The sequence below is a fragment of the Suricata suricatta genome, chromosome 1 (assembly GCF_006229205.1).
Source record: "Suricata suricatta isolate VVHF042 chromosome 1, meerkat_22Aug2017_6uvM2_HiC, whole genome shotgun sequence".
Lineage (NCBI taxonomy): Eukaryota > Metazoa > Chordata > Mammalia > Carnivora > Herpestidae > Suricata > Suricata suricatta.
Window position 1 is genome coordinate 92,832,885 of NC_043700.1, and position 19,843 is coordinate 92,852,727.

At 33.5% G+C, this 19,843-nt stretch overlaps 1 long non-coding RNA gene across 1 annotated transcript in view; it reads right to left on the minus strand.

Annotated features, from left to right (window-relative positions):
* Positions 1-5,861: 5,861 nt before the first annotated feature.
* LOC115273156 overlaps positions 5,862-19,843 on the minus strand; it is a 33,010-nt gene continuing 19,028 nt past the window's right edge. The window contains exon 3 of the long non-coding RNA XR_003900721.1: positions 5,862-5,965. This is a non-coding gene — a long non-coding RNA (uncharacterized LOC115273156). The remainder of the gene's footprint in view (positions 5,966-19,843) is intronic.

Below are 19,843 nucleotides of genomic sequence, written 5' to 3' on the forward strand. Positions count from 1 at the left end.
GGAGGCATCAAGCTTCCAGAAAAAGCTCCAGGAAAGGTATTGCAAGCAACAGAAGTAGCTGTCGAATTGGGCTCTAAAGGAAAGGGTGGAAAAAAATTAAAATAAAAGAAAAAGTGAAGAGATTCAGTCAGTTAGCATGAAAGTTGGAGATAAAGTTCTTCTCCCAGAATATGGTGGCACCAAAGTATTTTTGGATGACGAGGATCATTTCTTATTCAGAGATGGTGATATTCTCAGGAAGTATGTAGTCCGAAATAAATTATTATTGAAATGGTATCAAGTGAAGCTGGCCATTCCAGTGAAGTTGTGAAATCTTTCATCATGTCAGTAATTTCCATGTCTCTGTTTTATGATAAATTAATAGTATTCAAGATAAAAAAATGCTAAAAATCTAAAGCACCCTTAATGATTCATCAGTAGACTGGACACAGCTAAGAAAGAATCACTGAGCTTGCCACAGATATATAAATAGAATCTTCTAAAATGAAAATTCAAAGGAAAAGAAAAAAAAACAGGATATCCACAAACTGTGGGTAATTATGAAAGGTGTACCTGTACCAGAGAGAGAATATCAGAAATAGAAAAAGAAAGAGAAGAAATATTTGAACTAATAATACCTGAGAAATTTCAAAAATTAATATGAGATATTAACTACATATCCAAGAAACTCAGAATAACAGGATAAATACCAAACAAATAAACAAACAAAAAAAATTAAACCTAGATATATCATAGTTTAAATTGCAGAAAATCAGCAAATAGAAAGTCTTGAGAGAGGAGGTAAGAGGACAGGGGGTAGGGGTAAATCATAACTACAGAAGAGGGAAAAGAATTCCATTGAGGGACGCCTGAGTGGTTCAGTCAGTTATGTGTCCAACTCTTGAATTTTGGCTCCTTCCACAATCTCATGGGCTGATGAGATTCGGCCCTGCATGGGGCTCCCATGCTGACAGCACAGAGCCTGCTTGGGATTCTCTCTGTCTCCCACTCTGCTCCTCTCCCTCTCCCTAAAATAAATAAAATAAACTTTAAAAAAAAGGCATTACACTGGAATTCAGAAACTATGCAAGCAAACAGAAGGGGGTGAAATATTTTACATGTTAAATATTAAATGTTTATAAATAAAAAAAGTCAGCAACCTAGTATTTCAAATCTAGAAAATTATCCTCCAAAAGTGAAGACAAAATAAAGACTTTCTCAGACAAACAAAATTGAGTGAACTTGTCACCAGTAAAATTCCCTTGCAAAAAACATTGCAAGTTCTTCAGAGTGAAAGAAAACTATGGGTCAGAAACATGGATCAACATAAATTAAGGAAGAATGTTAGAGAAGGAATAAATGAAGGCAAATCAAAATCTTGTTTTTCTTACTTTGAAGTAACAAATAATTCAATATATAGTAATAATGTATTTGGTGATTATAGCTTATGGATGTGAAATGAATGACAGCAACATTATGAGCCTTGGATAAAGAAACAGAGAATACTCAATTATAAGGTAATTGTACTATCTGTGGATGGAATAGTGGTTTTTTTTTTAAGTGGACTTAAAGTACTTGTAAATGTCTGTTGCATATCCTAAGGCAAATGCTTTTATTTTTAAATACAAAAGTAGAATAACATGTTGTCAATATTTAGTTTTGGTGTAGTGCCAATAGTGTAATTTGCTTTTATTTCCCTTGCTGAGGAGACATATCTAGAAAGATGCTTCCACAGCTGGTGTTAAAGAAATTAGTTTATGTTTTCTTCTAGGAGTTTTATGATTTCAGGTCTCACATTTATTTTCCTTATCTCACTTTGAGTTTATTTTTGTTTATGGTATAAATAAGTGGTCCAGTTTTATTCTTGTGCATGTGCACAGAGAAGGGGACCATCAACAAAACAAGGTAACCCACTATATGGGAGGAGATATTTGCAAATGTTCTATCTGATAAGGGGTTAATATCCAAAATATATAAAGAACTTCTATAACTCAACACCTAAGAATCTTAAATAATCTGATTTAAAATGGGCAGAGGGTCTGAATACACATTTTTCCAAAGAGGACATTCAAATAGTCAACAGACACATGAAAAGATCTCACTAATCAGGGAAAAAGGAACCCTCATGCACTGTTGGTGCAATGAGTGGCACTGTAAATTGATACAGTCACTGTGGAAAACAGTATGGAGGTTTCTCAAATAATTAAAAATAGAGTTAGCATGATCCAGTTAGTATTTACCCAAAGAAAATGAAAATGTGAATTCAAACAGTTATATGTACCCCTATGTTTATTGTAGCATTATTTATAATAGTCAAAATATGGAAGCAACCCATGTGCCATCTATAGGTAACTGGATAAAGAAGATAGATAGTTTAGATAATGGAATATTCTTCAGCCATAAAAAAGAATGAGAAATTACCATTTGCCACAGAGTAGACAGAGGGTATAATGCTAAGTGAAATAAGTTAGAGAGAAACAAATACCATATGATTTCATGGAATTTAAGAAACAAAAAAAGTTAACAGATAAAGAAAAGAGAGAAACAAACAGAAAAACAGACTCTTAAATACAGAGAACAAGATTATAGTTGCCAGAGGGGAGGTAGGTGAGGAGATGGGTGAAATAGTTAAAGTGAATTAAGAGACACTTATCATAATAAGCACTAATTTAGAATTGTTGAATGACTATATTGTACATCTGAAACAAATATAACACTATATGTTAATTATGCTTTACTAATTTTAAAAATGAATTCTATTTCATAGCTTCTTGAGGATTTTTCCCCTTCTGTTTCAGGAATTATATATTTTTCTGGTGTTAATTTTTTTCCTATTGTTTTTCTCATGGGTAAGCAATCATATTGCAATTTTTTTTTCAAATACCTGGCAATTTCTGGATTCCTATTCCTATTTATTTTATTTTTTAAATTTTTTAATGTTTTTTAATTTATTTTTGAGAGACAGAGAGAGCGTGAGCAGGGAAAGGTCAGAGAAAGAGGGAGACACAGAATCCGAAGACAGGCTCCAGGCTCTGAACTAGCTGTCAGCACAGAGCCTGTAGCAGGGCTCGAACCCGTGAACCGTGAGATCATGACCTGAGCCGAAGCCAGACGCTTAACCGATGAGCCACCCAGGTGCCCCGAATTCCTATTCATATTTAAGAACAAGAGAGGAAAACTACCAGGAGATAATGCATGGATATAGGACTGGTTGAATAGCATTTGGAATTTCTAAATGAGAAGTCTTTATCTTGAGGTACTAGCATTCTCAATGTCTGCCTTTGTTATTCCAGGATGATTTATTCACTCTGTTTTTGAAAGAACGTATCAGGATATTTCCTAGATAAATAGCAAAAAATTAGAAGTTGCCGTGAGAAAGATGCTAAGGCTAGACTTCTCATTTGTAGTGCTTTTCAGTTCTACTTTTTCAACAAACAAATTATACCCAATGTTTTTGAGTTATCAGACTCTTGGCAGATAACATCACATTTGACTATTTTTTCCTTCATCCATAATCAAGACTATTTTTCTATTGTTGTATTTCACCCCTTAACCACTCCTCCACCTGATATATATAATATTATTTAATATTATTTAATATATATATACACTTCCCAGAAATATGTGCAAATCTCACATTTATTTATGTCCTTTCTCCTATTTTCTTTATAATTAGGGATTATGGCTTTTGTACTTCCTTACTCTCTCTTCAGTTGGTATCAGAAAGAAGGAGATAAATGAAGTATTCTATCATGTTTACACCATCTTTAAATGAAGATATTCTATTTTATTTAAGAAGAAAAACTTTATAACTAAACAATGCAACTAAAAGTAAGCAGTATAATTTAATTAAAAAGAAACCTTCTGCTTGCACAATCTAATTTTTTCCTTTAAATAATTCTGTCAAGTTAATTACTGATTTTGTATATTTTATATAAGGGAATGAATGGATAAATAAATGAATAAATAAATGGATGAAAAAATAAAAGGAAGGACTGAAACCCATGGTTTCTAATTCTAAACTGTAAGCTATTTCATTTAGTTGGTGACATTTAATGTTTTATTCAAAGCAAACAGGTAAACAAAATAGCTTTCTGTTTTATCATCTCGCTAAGCCCGAAATGGGAAAATAAATAATGGCTAAATTAAATTAGATGCAAAGATTCAGTATTGATTCCTTGAAGCTAGTTAATCAGAGAAGAACTTATGAAGATCTATACTAGAAGCTGTTTAAATGTTAAGATATGTAAACAGGTGTCTGCTTGGTAGCAGACTAGAGTAATAGAAATCAATAAAATTATTGAAAACACACACATATGCACATTCACTCACTGCAAGTAATTTTTTGCAAGGCCTTCTAAATCTGGTAAATCTTTGTTCCCCAATATGTATATCCATTCTCTGAGATGCAGATTATTCGGTAAGGCAACTTTACATTTCTTCCACTCCCCAAAATTCCTCCTCAAGGGGATAACAAAAAAAAGTATGATAATAAGTCTGGGGAGATGTAAAGTTCATGAATTGATAGATGGCCTGAAATTAACTATTTACATTTTATATAAAGAGGAAATAAAGAGGGAATATATAAAATTTTGAGAATTTACAGGGCACATTATCACAGGGTACTGGAGGTAGAAAAAAGTAAAATAAATTGAATTAATAAATGTAGATGATAGTCAACTGTGTTATTTTATCAAGCATTTTAAAGGCATTTAAGAGAAATCTGAATAAAGTAGATGATGTGGGGCCCAGTTTTGTTGAAATGGAGAAAAACATAAGCTTGGACTTAACATCTAAAGATATGTGTTTGATTCCCAGTGTTCCTCTTTGCTATTTGTTTCAGAGTCAGTCATAATGTTTCTGAGTTTGACATCTATTTTAGTATCATAAGAGAAATACAGTACTTCTCTCTTGTCAATATGAAATTTAAATTTTCTAATGTATAGAAGAATTTTATAGAATATTATGTCTGTTCTAAATCCTATTCTCACTTGCAAAGTATATGTGTCAGCTGACCTGGATTGATTGCATGCTTGAGTCTTAGCCAAATCATGAAACTATGGAACACATGATTTCTAGTCTTTCAACATTGTTTAGCAGTAATAGTAAATTTTGTGAGTAGTATCTGGTTTTTATGGAGCCTAAGGGTAGTTGGAGTTCAATAGTTGGTGCTAGTGACATAGAATAACCATCCATGTCTACATAAGTGGCTCATCCTCGAGATCTTCAGCACAGGCAAAATTCGGGATTCCTGGTAACTAGGTCTTTTGCTGATGGTTCAAGGCAGATGACAACATATATCATTTTTTTAACCTGGCCCAGTTATGGGAACACTGGTAAAAATTGAATTAAACAAAAGTTAAAATTGAGATTCTCATAAAATTTTCAATTAAAGGAGATGAAATATTCAGTTTGTACACAAATCTAAATATCAGAAAAAAGTATAAAGTGAACATGGATAAGGTCCCTTAGCCAAATATTGTACAATGAAAAGGAGTCCAGGAGATTGCCAAGAGGAATATTACAAATTTTAGAAGTCAAGAGAAGAATCTTTTAAGAAAAAGAGAGAATCGTTTTCAGTATTCAATAGTCTCTCATGATTTGTGTCCTTCTCTTGAGGACTGAAGGGGGAGGGGGAGGGGAGAAGGGAGTGATGGGCATGGAGGGGGGCACTTGTGGGGAGAAGCACTGGGTGTTATATGGAAACAAATTTGACAATAAACTATTAAAAAAAAGAAAAAAGAGAGGACTCAGTTATCCTGAGTCTTGTGATCTTCAGCACCTTAAATATGGAAACCCCTGCATCATCCAGCTGGAAATTATAGCCAAAAACTTAAATCAAGGACAGAGCATATCACACAAACGTATAAACTCACCTCTTACTAAAATAGAGAACAGGAAAGTTGTTCTCAGATGAGCATCAACAGAAAGGCAAGAGTAGGGAGTCCAGTTGACTGCAAATTATCCGCACCTTTCTCCTATCTGCCTAAAGAAAAATTGAAAGAAAAAAAAAACAGAAAACAAACAACAACAAAAAACAACAGGAGACAATTGGTCATTCCCCTCCAGTTTCAAAACCATTTCAAGCTTGTTTTCTTGTTTAGCACTTCTGCCTTCAATTTTTAAGTCTTCAACTTGCTATTTCTTGTATATCACTGTACTATTTCCTTAACCTGAGCAATGCATACTTACACACCAGGTTATGGTAAGAACTGCAGCATCCCGGTTTCCTCTGTGTTGGTACAGGTTGCTGCCTGGTTAACATATTGCCTGCCTTCCTCTCTTCCTGTCACTCCCACCTAGAGAACAATGTTGGACACCCACAGGGCAGTGATACAGGTCAACCAAATGAAGTAGGATAAGGGCTTACCACACAGTGAAACACATAATGCTCTCACTTATGTTTCCCACATGTGAAATCTGTCCTCTAAAGACCTGACTTAATGCACATGCTTGTATTGTTTAAGTCATAACATTCTCTACTTTTTACTATTTTATTTTCTTGGTTTTTGAAACTAGCATAAGGATGTTATAACACACCATATGCACATTATTACCCTCACTGTAGGTGTCTATTGATAGTATGCATTCTTCTAGGATTCTAGAATGGAGCAGAAATATTGTGGTTAGTATATAATCTCATTGTAACTGAGGAAAATATTGTAAAAAGATTTTATACTATTCATCTGCAGATTAATGTTTCCTGTGTTTTAAAAGGCATGTTACCCAGCAGCAGATGAATAGTATAAAATGTTTAATTAAAGTCAGTCATAGCCTGCTGGCAAGAAATGACCTTACCTTCAACTCAACACTCGGACCTAAAGCATCTATTGTTTTCATTTTAAAGGAATTCAATGAAGAATATTATTTCTTGGCTTGATCAAAAGCCATTTATTGAGTGCTTATTGTATGTAAGTACTTGAGGGTGCCAGGCACTAGGGAGTTTCAAACATGAATATGAAAGCATTATGTCTAGAAGAAGCTATCAGACTGATTGTCCAGAGAAGCATATACCACAAGCTGTGGATATGTCATTCCAGGGCAAATGAAATGATGGACACAAGAGAGTCATGTTGAGTATGTGAAGGGAGATCTCAGTAATACTTTCACTAACATGGTATATATCAGATAATACATGAAGAAAGGATTTTATTCCAAATAGAAAATAGATAGAAAACATGCAGTCAAGCAAGTAAATCTGCCTGTTAACTTTGCAGTGCTGAGCACGTTGCTGATCTTTGATTACTTCCTGAACCTCTTCCTCTTGGACATCCTGATCTCATGAATGACAGCACCCCGGAGAAATTTTCCCAAGTTAGAAATTTAGCAAGCCTCTTTGATTCCTCATTTTGAATTATTTCCACACAAAGTTTCTGTCATCAAATCCCATCAATTTTACTTTTAAGTATTTCTCAAAAATGTCCCTTCTTTTTAAACCTCACCTTCTGCCACTACCTAGCTTCTAGAATTAGACAATTCTAATTCCTCATCCATGCAACTTAAAACAGCCTCTTAATCAATCTCTCAGTCTTTAATCTATTCCTATCCACAACTTAACTTCTATATTTGAGCCAGAATGAACCTTAAATTGCAAATATAACTGTCATTATCCCACTCACAATCCTTTAATGACTTTCTAATGCTTTCAAGGCTCCATTTCACTCTTTGATCTGGTAGAAAAGGCCCTTTGTGATTTGGTCTGAACTTCCCAACTTCATGTTATTTACTCACTAATTTTTGGTGTGTAGAGTCCACTGCTCTTCAGTCTTCAAATCAGTCTCTCTTTTTCCTTATTTCTCTTTCTCTCAACACACAGGCACACACACATGCATGCACACATGCATGAACCTTTCCTATACCTTTATATTCATAGATATACCCATAACACCATCTCTCTTGTGATTTCACTTAGCTGACTCATACTTTAAGACTTAACTGTTCTTCACAGACAGCACCTTTTTGACATCTGGACCTCTGAAACTTACCTTAAAGTTATATGCTTTTTCCATATGTCTCCATAGCACAGGTTTCATACCTCTGCCAAACACTTATCATAGTATATAACAATTTGTTTTTCACTTGGTTCTTGTGATGAATCTGAGCATATTGTCATATTCAGATTTTTTTGGTTTTAGTTTTCATCTCTAGTACTTCATCCATTATTTCACATAGTAAATGTGAAGCTTCTTAAGTACTCATAAAAGAATAAGTGAGCAAATAAAGGGATGAAAGTGGTTACCTGTTTTTGTTTGCTCTGAACCCTTCCTTTGGGACCTAACTATGTATGCCCCATTGCTGGAATTGCATATCATAGTCCTTCATTTTCTAGATATAGAGATAAGCATGGAGTCCAACCTGTCTTACTTAGGAGATGTCAACAGATACTTGATGACCACTTCCTAAAGTATTTTTGGTAATAGTCAAGCATCAGAAGTGCTAGATTAAAATTTAGGTTCTATGATTTAATAAAGGGGAGTTTGGGAATAATTTAACTTGCTTGTTGTAGTAGGGACTGGCCATTACCTACCTAGGAGCCATTCACCATGCCATCCATGTTGGCTCACTTCAATTTTATTTAGGTGCCCAACCTCTCACACATGATTTAGACTTAAATTCCTATCAGTCTAAGCCAATCATGAAGTTCAGTATCAGTGATTAGGTTAGGAGGTTAGGATAATATGAGGGAATAGCCCTTGGAGAGTTGCTGAGAAAGATTGTATCCTCTTACTTAGGAAGAAGATGTCCTTTTATATGAGGTAGAGGGTTTTGCCTCTTTCATGTTTCTCCTGGAATGGTGACAGTAACCCTAAAATGAAGTACAACAGCCTGAGGCCAAGGGCACACATTCAGAATAGCAGAGTGAATAGATTTAAAAGAAGTGCATTTTTGATGATATTAAGTTGCTGAATTACCTGTCTTGGGTCACCCAACACTGAGAATTCTTGTTATGTAAGATGGTAAACTGTCCTTATTGTTCACTTCGGATGAAATGTGATTTTATGTTACTTGCATCAATAGTTTCTTAATTCATAATGATAATGTTAAACTATTCAAAGTGATGAAATTAACAATCATGTTTAACTGGGGGTTTTACATTTTTTCTGTTGGAATCACAAATTGAACAGTCCAGATATTTTGATAACTTGTCTTTTTCTCAAAATTCAGTCCAATTACTTGAATGTTAAGTAAAACAAACAAAAGTTAATAATATATATAAAAATAACCAGGTACGAAATGGAGAAAACTAAACATAGTCATCTGATAAATGTGTGATATGTTAAGATTTGATAGAAGTTTCAAATAAATATTTGAGGAAACATGATCATAATCCAGGCTTCTCATACAATATTCACTTTGAGCTATACTACATAATCTCACTTCACTAAAATATGAATTTAAGATTAAATATCATAAAGTGACCAAAAGTAGTATGACTGAAGAAATATAATTTTCCAAACACTAAGAAATTATTGACTATATCATTTCATTTTTATTTTAAATATGTAACGATTATCACATATATATTTCCATATTGTTAATTAATCAGGGAAAAGGAAACAGTATTTCATGTATAATAGTAATTGCTTAAAGTAAATTTGCTTTGTACCTGAAACAGTGATATATATGTATATAAGGTTGAATATAAACATTAGTTTAACAGCAATAAATATATCTATTGAGATAATTATCAATTGGTGGTAGGTATATTATTTTCTAGGAAGTAAGGAAACTAATAATCATTGGAACCAAAATAATCACCTTTGAAATACTAATGATTTTCCATTTATACACTGAAGTGTTCAGAAAAATTAATGACATTGTTGAATTTGATGATTAGTAGTCAAAACATGAGTTAAACCCAGGTTTGTCTATGTCCAAAACTTATGTGCTTTCCATCTATATTCCCCCATGTCAGGTGGGACATCTATTATTTGGTAAAATCAGTAAGGACTTATTTTATCCTCTCTTAATAGACACTTCTTTTGCTCATATTGTAGTAAGAGTACAGGTCAATATGGCTTACTACAAAGTTGTATTCACAGATTATGAAAGCACAGAGTTCATTTTGGAAGAAACTCATTTGGCCTAGAAAAAGACAAACAGTTAAGTGTTGATTAAAAAGATGGTTGAGACATGGAAAATTATAATGAGATACTACACAGTATTTAAATAATTTTAATAGTCATCATTATTCCATGTATGCAAGAATAAAGATACTCAGCACATTTATCCTACACCACATATTTCACTTTCAATTCCCTGAGATATTTCCTCATGATAAGATGGTGAACTTTATACCAAAATGTCAGTTAAAAAAAGGATTTGCCATAAAGAAAGGTTCTACAATATAGATTTTCCCATAAAACCATAAAAAGGAGAAAACTGTACATGTTAAAATTTTAACTTAAGTTATATGAGGTTATACTTTTTGTTGTACTTGAATGGTTGGAAAACAGAATGTGATTGTGCTGACTTTTATTTCAAGATGACAGACTGAGCCCATATATTTATCTTGATTTATATGTAGTAAAAAAGGGATTTTTTAGAAAATAAAAAGTAACTTGCTTTGGAAGTAGACTAGTAAAACTGCAAAATTCTAGCTTACATTCTTTAGGTTCTACAGTGACCATTAGGGTGATTAATAACATTCCTGAAGAATGCTTCTTTTTTTCACCTGTAAAATTCAATCCCCCATTAATCAGTGATTCACCATTGATTATTTACTAATTTAGTATGATTGTAAATATAGAAAGAAGTAAATTTTAGCATAATCTATCAATCAATTAATTAATTAAGGAGTTCACTTATGAGATTGATATAGAGCAGACACATCTATGAGACGATATCCAGAGAGACCCTACAGTGAAAAGTTTTGGGGCTCACTGACAGTTTTAGATCCTACACGTTCCTAGTTCTATTTTTCTTTAGTCCTAAAATGAAATGCATTATATTTAACTTACTATGATTCAAAGCATGAGCCATGCTTTCTTTTTTTTTTTTTTAATTAATTTATTTATTTTGAGAAGGACAGAGTACAAGCAGGGTAGGGACAGAGACAGGGAGAAAGGGTCCCAAGTAGGCTCTGTGCTGCCAGCACTCTTACAAACCTTGAGATCAAGATCTGAACCCAAACTGAGAGTCCAACACAACCAACTGAGCCACCCAAGTGTCCTAAAACTTGAAACATGCTTTCAAAATTATTGCTTTTAAAATCTGTCCATGAATTACAATCAACTATAATTTAATTCTAGAATTTAATCCTGGAACTATCTCCATAAATTCTGACTTGATAGGTTTGATACATATTAATTACTCAATAAGCATCAATGAATAGATGGAGTGGAATATACCAGATGAGTGGAAGAATAATTAAATGAATGAAATGATATAAGAATATCTACATATGTATTTGTACTGTTAGAGGTAGTAGTTTAATATAGGTATATATACTAAGAGCTATATTTCTGCCCATAGTTAAGTTTTTTATTCAATAGAAATGAGGATTGTTATTGCCTTCTTTGATGTCTGTGTTATGAGTTGAATTAGAGCATCTTCCAGTATAACCAAGTGTTGAAATTACCAACACTATTTACATCCAGAGAGAGCATGATTACAGCTTGCAACCTCAAGATATCAGCAATCTGATTGGCAACATATTGTGAGGCAAGCTCTAACTCAATCTCTCTTCCATCACCATAATTGATGAGTTCTTACATAAATTCTCCCTTTTTTCCTCCAAAATTACCTTGTCAACAATAAAGGCAATGGAAATATGAAAGAACAAAGCACTTTTATAAGTTCCAAAGATTCTGAAATTATTTTTATCCCCTCTTGGTAGACACTTTCTTTGGGCAGTACTTCTTTTTAGTAGCACATCTGACACTGGACATCTGACCTCTGCTACTCTAATAGTTGTTAATAGAAACCTCACCTCATGCAAAGATAAAATGGATTTTTGGCAGCTGTGAGAGATTATGAAGAGTAAGACCAATCTTAGTTGGAATCAGAAGAAAAGAAGGCATCTGTACCTTAAACTCCTCAGCTGGTTTTCATTATACATCAAGCCTACATTTATTACAAAGAGGGTAGCCAAGAGACAGACATTGATAGGTCTTTGCACTTAGAATAAGAAGGCCAGTACTTGATAAATTTTACTTTTCATCTTGAGTTCAAATGACTCTTAAATCTGTTTGAATTATACAGCATATATCTGGAGACAAACTCAAGAAGACCTCTAATTTTGCCCTTATCTGATTGGTTTGCCCCTTATTTTTATCTTGAGTATAGTGAAATCTTAGTTCTTTGAACTCATTAAAAGAAATAAATGGTTCTATAAATCCCTAAAGTTTTATAAATAAAACTCATTTAAAATTGGTTTTATGATATACTTTATGTATTTATGTTTAATATGGTTTTGTTTGATGTCTTGAGAATTTATAATATGACCAAACAAAGAAAGAGGCTAATGCAGAGTCCTGACATAGGAACAGCTTCCTATGAGCCTAATTTCCACAAGTAGAGAATAACTGAATTATTATTCGTAGGGTAATTTTTTGTTGTGTTTTGTAAACTTTACATACTTAAATATTGGTAAGGTAAATAAAATGCCCTCTCTTAAGCATTGTCTATAGTATTAATATAACTGCAGGTCCAGAATACATAATATTTTAGAAGACTAAAAGAGGGAGGAGAGAGGGCTTATACCCATATATGTAAATCAAGGGAAAAAAGAATGCAACCTAAAGATCTCTTCACATTCCATACTTGAGTTCAAAGAAAGAATGGTAGTTTCAGATGTAACATATTTAGAGAAATTTTGAGTTACTTTGAGAGAGCAGTAAGAGAAAATAAGGCTAGGAATCATTAGAAACATCTATTTATGTGGGCGCCTGAGTGGCTCAGTCGGTTAAGCATCAGGCTTCGGCTCAGGTCATGATCTCATGGTTCCTGGGTTCCAGCCCCGCGTCGGGCTCTGTGCTGACAGCTAGCTCAGAGGGCCTGGAGCCTGCTTCACATTCTGTGTCTCCTTTTTTCTCTTCCCCTCCCTGTTCGTGCACTCTCTCTTTCTCTCTCTCTCTCTCTCTTTCTCTCTCTCAAATAAATAAACATTAAAGAAATTTGAAAAAAAAACGAAAAAGAAAACCAGTTAATTCCATTCCATTAAATAAAATTAAATAAACATTTTAAATATATATGAAACTTAATATATACCACACATTGTGTTGGATAAATACTGAGATGGATAGTAAGACATGATCCCTATCATTAGCGAGCATATAAACAAATAGGAAGATAGAAACATACAGTTGATTTTACCTCACTGAGAATTTGGAAGATGAAACTATGACTAAGCTTGTAAAATTAAGAATTTATTCTTTCTTTTTTTTAAATTTGTTGACAGGCAATGTATTCAGAAGACTCACATAAAAAGGTTTAAGTAGATATTTAATTAAAAGTCCTCTTTCTACCTCTGTTTTTCTTAACTAGAACAACTTTTAATTTCTTATTTATATTCTATAAAATTTTGTTTACAAATGAAGGATTTTATATATATATATATGTATATATTGTTTCCCCATGTTTACAAAAATTGTAGCATACCACATAAGTATTCTGCATTTGGGTTGTTTATTTTTACAAAAGATGTTGAAGATATTTCTACACAAAAAATAAAGAGCTTCTATATTTGTTTTATTTTATTTTTCATATACATGATGTCATAATGTATTTAATTGACATTGAGGTATGTTAAAAAAACACAAGAAAACAATGTTGCAATGTATAACCTTTTAAACATATTTTATCCTCACATATGTGCTGATATATTTTTATGATGAATTTTTATATGAAATTGCTGATGAAAAAGGGAATATGTGTATATAATTTTGATAGAATGATAGTGAGTAGAGTAGCTCATCAATATTACTATTCTTCCTCTAAGTTCAAAGTGAGACTGCACTTCTTCATCCTTTGAGTGACATCTAGAGTGACCTGCAATTTCCTGAGATAATTATGTGACATAAAAGATTAATAATCTTTATTATTTTTGACACTGGGCCTATTCTACCACATGTAGATAAATATTTCCTACTTTCCTTTCATGGGGAATGTACCAATGTGCATGCCTACCAGAACCATAGTTTTTAAAACATTGTTGATCATTTTATATCAGATGGATTTTTAAAAGTTGTATTACAATGGAGTTTTAATTTTCATTTTCATTAATTAATATAAGTAAAATCAAATACTTTTTCCTACATTTCAGAATGACTTGTGTGTCTTTTTGCATGAATTATGTGTTTATTCTTTCATTCATTGAAACAAATAATTTTGACCACTTATATAGCACCCACTATTCTAGGTGCAAGGGAAATTGGAAATGAACAAAGTAATAAATCTTTTCCAAACTTAAATTTACCATGCTGGTGGGTATAGAAAAATAAGAAACAGACTAATGAGACGCAGGTATTTGAGACAGGGATTACTGCCATAGAGAAAAATAAGGCAGGTGAGAGATATGTAGATAACATGATGACGTTGGTGTGCAATTATAAAATGTAATCTGGAAGCATAGAATAGAGGAAATGAGGTGGTGAGTCATGTGGATGTTCGGGGAGAACATTCCAGAAAACAGACAGCAAAAGCAAAACACCTGAGTAGCATACACTTGGTGCCAAAGGAGCTACACAGACAGTGTGTCTGGAGAAAAAGGATGAGTGCAGAAAAGCTCTTAAGAAATGAGGGCACAGAGGGATAATTTCTCATTATACAGAACCCTATAGGTCATTTTAAGGACTTTGGTTTTTATGCTACTGGAGATGATTGACCAGAAGGGTAATATGACTTATGCTTAAAAGGATCATTCTGACTACTGTGTTCACATTCTTGAATCATTGTTATTGATGAGTGGATCAAGAAGATGTGGTATATATACACAATGGAGTACTACATGGCAATGAGAAAGAATGAAATCTGGCCATTTGTAGCAAAGTGGATGGACATCGAGGTGTCATGCTAAGCGAAATAAGTCAGGCAGAGAAAGACAGAAACCATATGTTTGCATTCATACGTCTAGCAGGAAAACAAGAGAGACCTAATGGAGAACCAGGGGGAGCGGAGGAGGGAGAGAGATTGGGGAGAGAGAGGGATGCAAAACTTGAGAGACTATTGAATGCTGAAAATGAACTGAGGTTGAAGGGAAAGGGGGAGGGGGGGAAAAGAGGTGTTGGTGATGGAGGAGGGCACTTGTGGGGAAGAGCACTGGGTGTTGTATGGAAACCAATTTGACAATAAACTATTTTTAAAAAATAAATAAAATAAATAAAAAATAAAATTTTATTTCTTATGAATCTATAACAAGTCTGTATATATCAGGGAGATAAGTCTTTTGTCACATGAGTGGCATGAATTTTTTCCCCTTACTTTATCATTTATTTTTGCTTTTTTTAAAAGGATTTCACTATTGTTTGTAACTTTATGATGTAAGAGCTATTTTTAATGTAGTCAATATTATCAAAATTGTGTTTTCTAATTATTTGATTTTAGGTAGAATTAGCTTCTCTACTCCAAAGTAGTAAAATATAATCCTTGGTTCATTTTTATTTGTCTGTTTTATTTTTCACTTTTTTTTAAACATGGAAAATCTCTGGTCTATTTGGAATTCATCCTTGTAAGAAGTATGTATCAACCTAATTACTTTCTCACAGATTGTTTTTCAATTGTCTTAATAATTGTTATTCGATTTTTTTGAATGGGCAATATTTTTCCAACTTAATTTTAAAGACCCCTTTTATAATAAAGTTATGTTTGTATAGAGATTATTTCTGAACTTTGTCCTCTGTTCTGTTAGTTTGTCTGCTTAATCATACTCTAATTTAGCACTATTGTAATACGGAGATTTTATAACACATTCTAGTAACTGGTATGTCTAGTCTTTATTACTTTCCCTTACTCCTTTTGAGCTATTTCCTAAATTTTTAGTTTTCCATAAAAATTTTAGAATTACTTTGTCTAGATCAAGGGAAAAGATATACTGATATGTTGATTGAGATAATATTAAAATTATAACATAATTTGGGAATACTTCTGTTAGTATGATATTGAATATTGTAACCAAGATTATTGTTTCCCATTTTTCTATATCTTTTGTGAATGCCAAGGAGTTTTCAAGTTTTCATCACAAATTTCTTCCTTCTTGTTAAATTTATGATTTAGAAATTATGCATTGCATATAATTTGTAAATAGGATTTTCTATAAATAAGAAAAAAAAACTGTATAAGAAAACAAGGCACCTGCGTGCCTCAGTTGGTTAAGCATTCGACTCTTGACTTTGGCTCAGGTCATGATCTCATTTTCCTGAGATTGAGACCTGAGTCAGGCTCTGGGCCTGCAGTGTGGGGCCTGCTTGAAATTCTCTCTCTACCTCTGTTTCTGTTCCTCTTCTGCTTCCTCTCTCTCTCTCTCTCTCTCAAAATAAATAAATTTTAAAAGAAAATAATTTCAATAGTGTACCAGAACCTTGCTACAATATAGCTCCATTACCTCCTGCTTCTTTGATCTGTTATTGTCACACAAATTATATCATTTTACATTTCATATATATTGCTTCATATGCTGTGTCAATCATCACGGACTTATAATTTTTGCTTTATTAAATTGCCTTTGAAATAATGTAGGATAGGGGCACTTGGGTTGTTGGGAGCTATCTGAACTCACAGCTATCTGAACTCACTATCTGAGTGAAAATTCCTGGTGAGGGTACAGCAAGTTTGAACAGTCTCTTGCTCCCAGACAGCCACCAAAGTCCACCCTCTTGAAACTTTCATTTCTGCTTGGGCACCAAACCTCTGAGTGCTTTGCTGATTAGTGTCAGGAGCAGCCTGTCCCCCTGCCCTGTCCCTCAGGCGTGATTGCCCCTGGTCAGGGAAAGATGAATAAACTAGATACACCCTAATGATACTAAGGCAAGCAACATATAATTTTCCCCTAAGCAATTAACTGGTAACTGACTACCTTCTGGGCCTGGACGCCTTTGTAAAAGTCACTACTGCAATAAAATGTATCAATCATCTTTGGGATTGTGAGAACAGGCATTATGTCTCCTGAGAATCCTGTTTTTCTGGGAACTTTCTCGTAGAGTTATAAACAGCCTAATGACCCTTGCTCATAAAAAAACTGACCTTTACTAAACAATGCTGTTTGCCTCTTGGTTAAAGGTCGCTTCCTTAAGGCTAGACCTGAGGTTTTGTAAAAATACCTATGACAACATGAGTGCCTATAGCTAAGTTTTTTTATGACAATCAATACTACTAGAATTGTAACTTGTGAAGAACCCATGTCCTGGAAAATTGTAAAAATTATCTATGAGAAATTATTTACTGCTCTTTCTGGTCCTTGTACCTTTCACCATAAGTAAAGCTAGAGAATCAGACAGAGCAGAGATGCCTGCCCGGTGATCAGAAAGAAACTCGAGGCTCTCTGACTCTCTTTTGCCAACACTGTCTACCCTTCAGGGGAACCCTGGACCTGCTGGAGCTGGAGTCGGGCACTGGATGGCTCAATCAGTTAAGTTTCTGACTTCTGCTCAGGTCATGATCTCACGGTTTATGAGTTCAAGCCCTGCATAGGATTCTGTGCTGACAGCTCAGAGCGTGGATCCTGCTTCAGATTCTGTGTCTCCCTGTGTCTCTGCCACTCCCTAATTCCTTGCTTGTGCTCTCCCTCTCTCTTTCTTAAAAATAAACATTAAAAGAAAAGCTTAAAAAGTTATGTAGGATAAAATAATATTATAGATAAAACATGCATTAATAGTGTCTTTTGTATTTATCATTTGTAGTTATCTTTATCAGTATTCTTTATTTTTTCATTTAGATTCATGCTATTTTTTAGTGTGTTTTCATTTCAAAATGAAAATGAAAACTCTCTAGTATTTCTTGTTAGTAAGATCTGGTAGAGATGAATTCTCACAGTTTCTGTTTATTGAGAATGTCTTAATTTATAGTTCATTTTGAAAGATATTTTTCCTGAATGTAAGATTATTGGTTGACAGTCTGTTTTTATTCAGCACTTTGGATATCATGAAAATGTTTTATGGCCTTGGTGGTTTCTAATTTGGAATCAGCCATTAATTTTGTGGGAGTTCCCTTGTATATGACAAGTTATTATTTTCTATGTCTTTCAAGATTCTTTGTCTTGTCTTTAAACATTTAGATTATGATATTTCTATGCGTCGATCTTTTTGAGTTTACTTTTCTTGGAGGTATTGGGTGTTTTAGAAGTTTTGGCCATTATTTCTTCAGAGACTACCTCTGGCCCATTTTTTTGTTGCCTAACCTTGTGGGACTCCCATTATATGTATGTTGGCACATATGATACAGTCCTGCAAGTGCAATTGTGTTCATTTTTCTTTATTCTTTTTGCTTTCTTTTCCTTGGACTGGATAATCTCAATTGGCTTCTGTTTAGTGTTTCTTTTTATGCTTTCTTCTGCCTGCTCAAATCTCCTATTGACTGTAGTAAATTTTTCGTTAAATATACTTTATGATTTCTGATTTTTTATTGTGTCTTTCTTATATTTTTCCCTTTGCTGATAATCTCAGTTTGATGAGACATTGTTCTCAACCTTTCCTATAGTTCTTTAAGCATGATGTTCTTTAGTTCTTTGAAAATAGTTAAAATAGTTGATTTAAAGTCATTGTGTAGTCTCTGGTTTCAGGGATAGTATCAACTGTTTCTTTGTTTTCTATGTCTTTGTAATACTGCTTATTTGAATATTGTGTAATCATTTGGTAAAAAGTGGACATTTTAGATAACATAATGTAGCAACTCTGAAAGTCAATTATAGTTTTTATAGCTGCTTATGTTTGGTATTTTTATTGTTGCTGTTCATTTGTTTAGTAACTTTCCTGAACTAACACTGTAAAGTGGAGATTCTGTCCTGTGTGACTAATAATATCCCTGACCAGTTTGCTTAAGATCAGTTAGTGACTTAACAGAGCTTTTCTTGAATGCCCAACACCAGTCTCCCAGCTTTTGCCAAGTGGCTCTGGGTACATGTGAGACAGATCTTCACCACCCACCCAGGCAATATACAACTCTGTCTTACCTTTCACTTCCTGTCTTCACAGACCTTCATGGTCTCCCTGGTCATGTGCAAAGACCTGTGCATTTATTTGGTCTTCTAGATTTCCAGGAATATGTTGGAGTTTTTTAAACCTCTTACTGTAGACTTTTTGACTAATATCCCTAAGGAAAATAACTGATCTCTTTGAATAAGCTTGGATCAAACCAAAGACAAGTTTTGAGAATAGGCTCTTCCACAGAATTTCCTGGCAAGACAAATAATGGCAGTCTTCTGAGAATGGGGCTTTGTAGGAATTTGAATTCTATTTTAACTTCCTTAGAAGCTGTTAGGCTGATGATTTTCACAATAATTTCAGGACTTTATGATTCTTTCTTGGAGTTTTTTGGGATAAGATGGTGAGGATAGAACAAGTTAAAATGCCTCCAAAGCTTGCCCTTGCCAAGACTTATCCTTTTCTTTTTGTATGCATATTTCCCATATTGTTGTAAACACTTTTTTAAAAAGTAAATGAGTGAGGACCTTTCATATTTTTCGATAATACAGATTTTAAAATTTCTGACAAAATTGTTTGTTTATTTACCATGTTTCAACTTGCATTTCCAAATGGACTCAATGGGTATAATTACATAATTAATACAGTCCTTCATTTCTGTCCTTTTTTTATCCCCACTGGGTAAAAGTAATATATTTCAGATTTTACTTTTACAATGTAACATACTGTATTAAACTATACTATGCTATACTTTGTTCTATTATTTCTCCAAGGTTTTATTCTTTTTC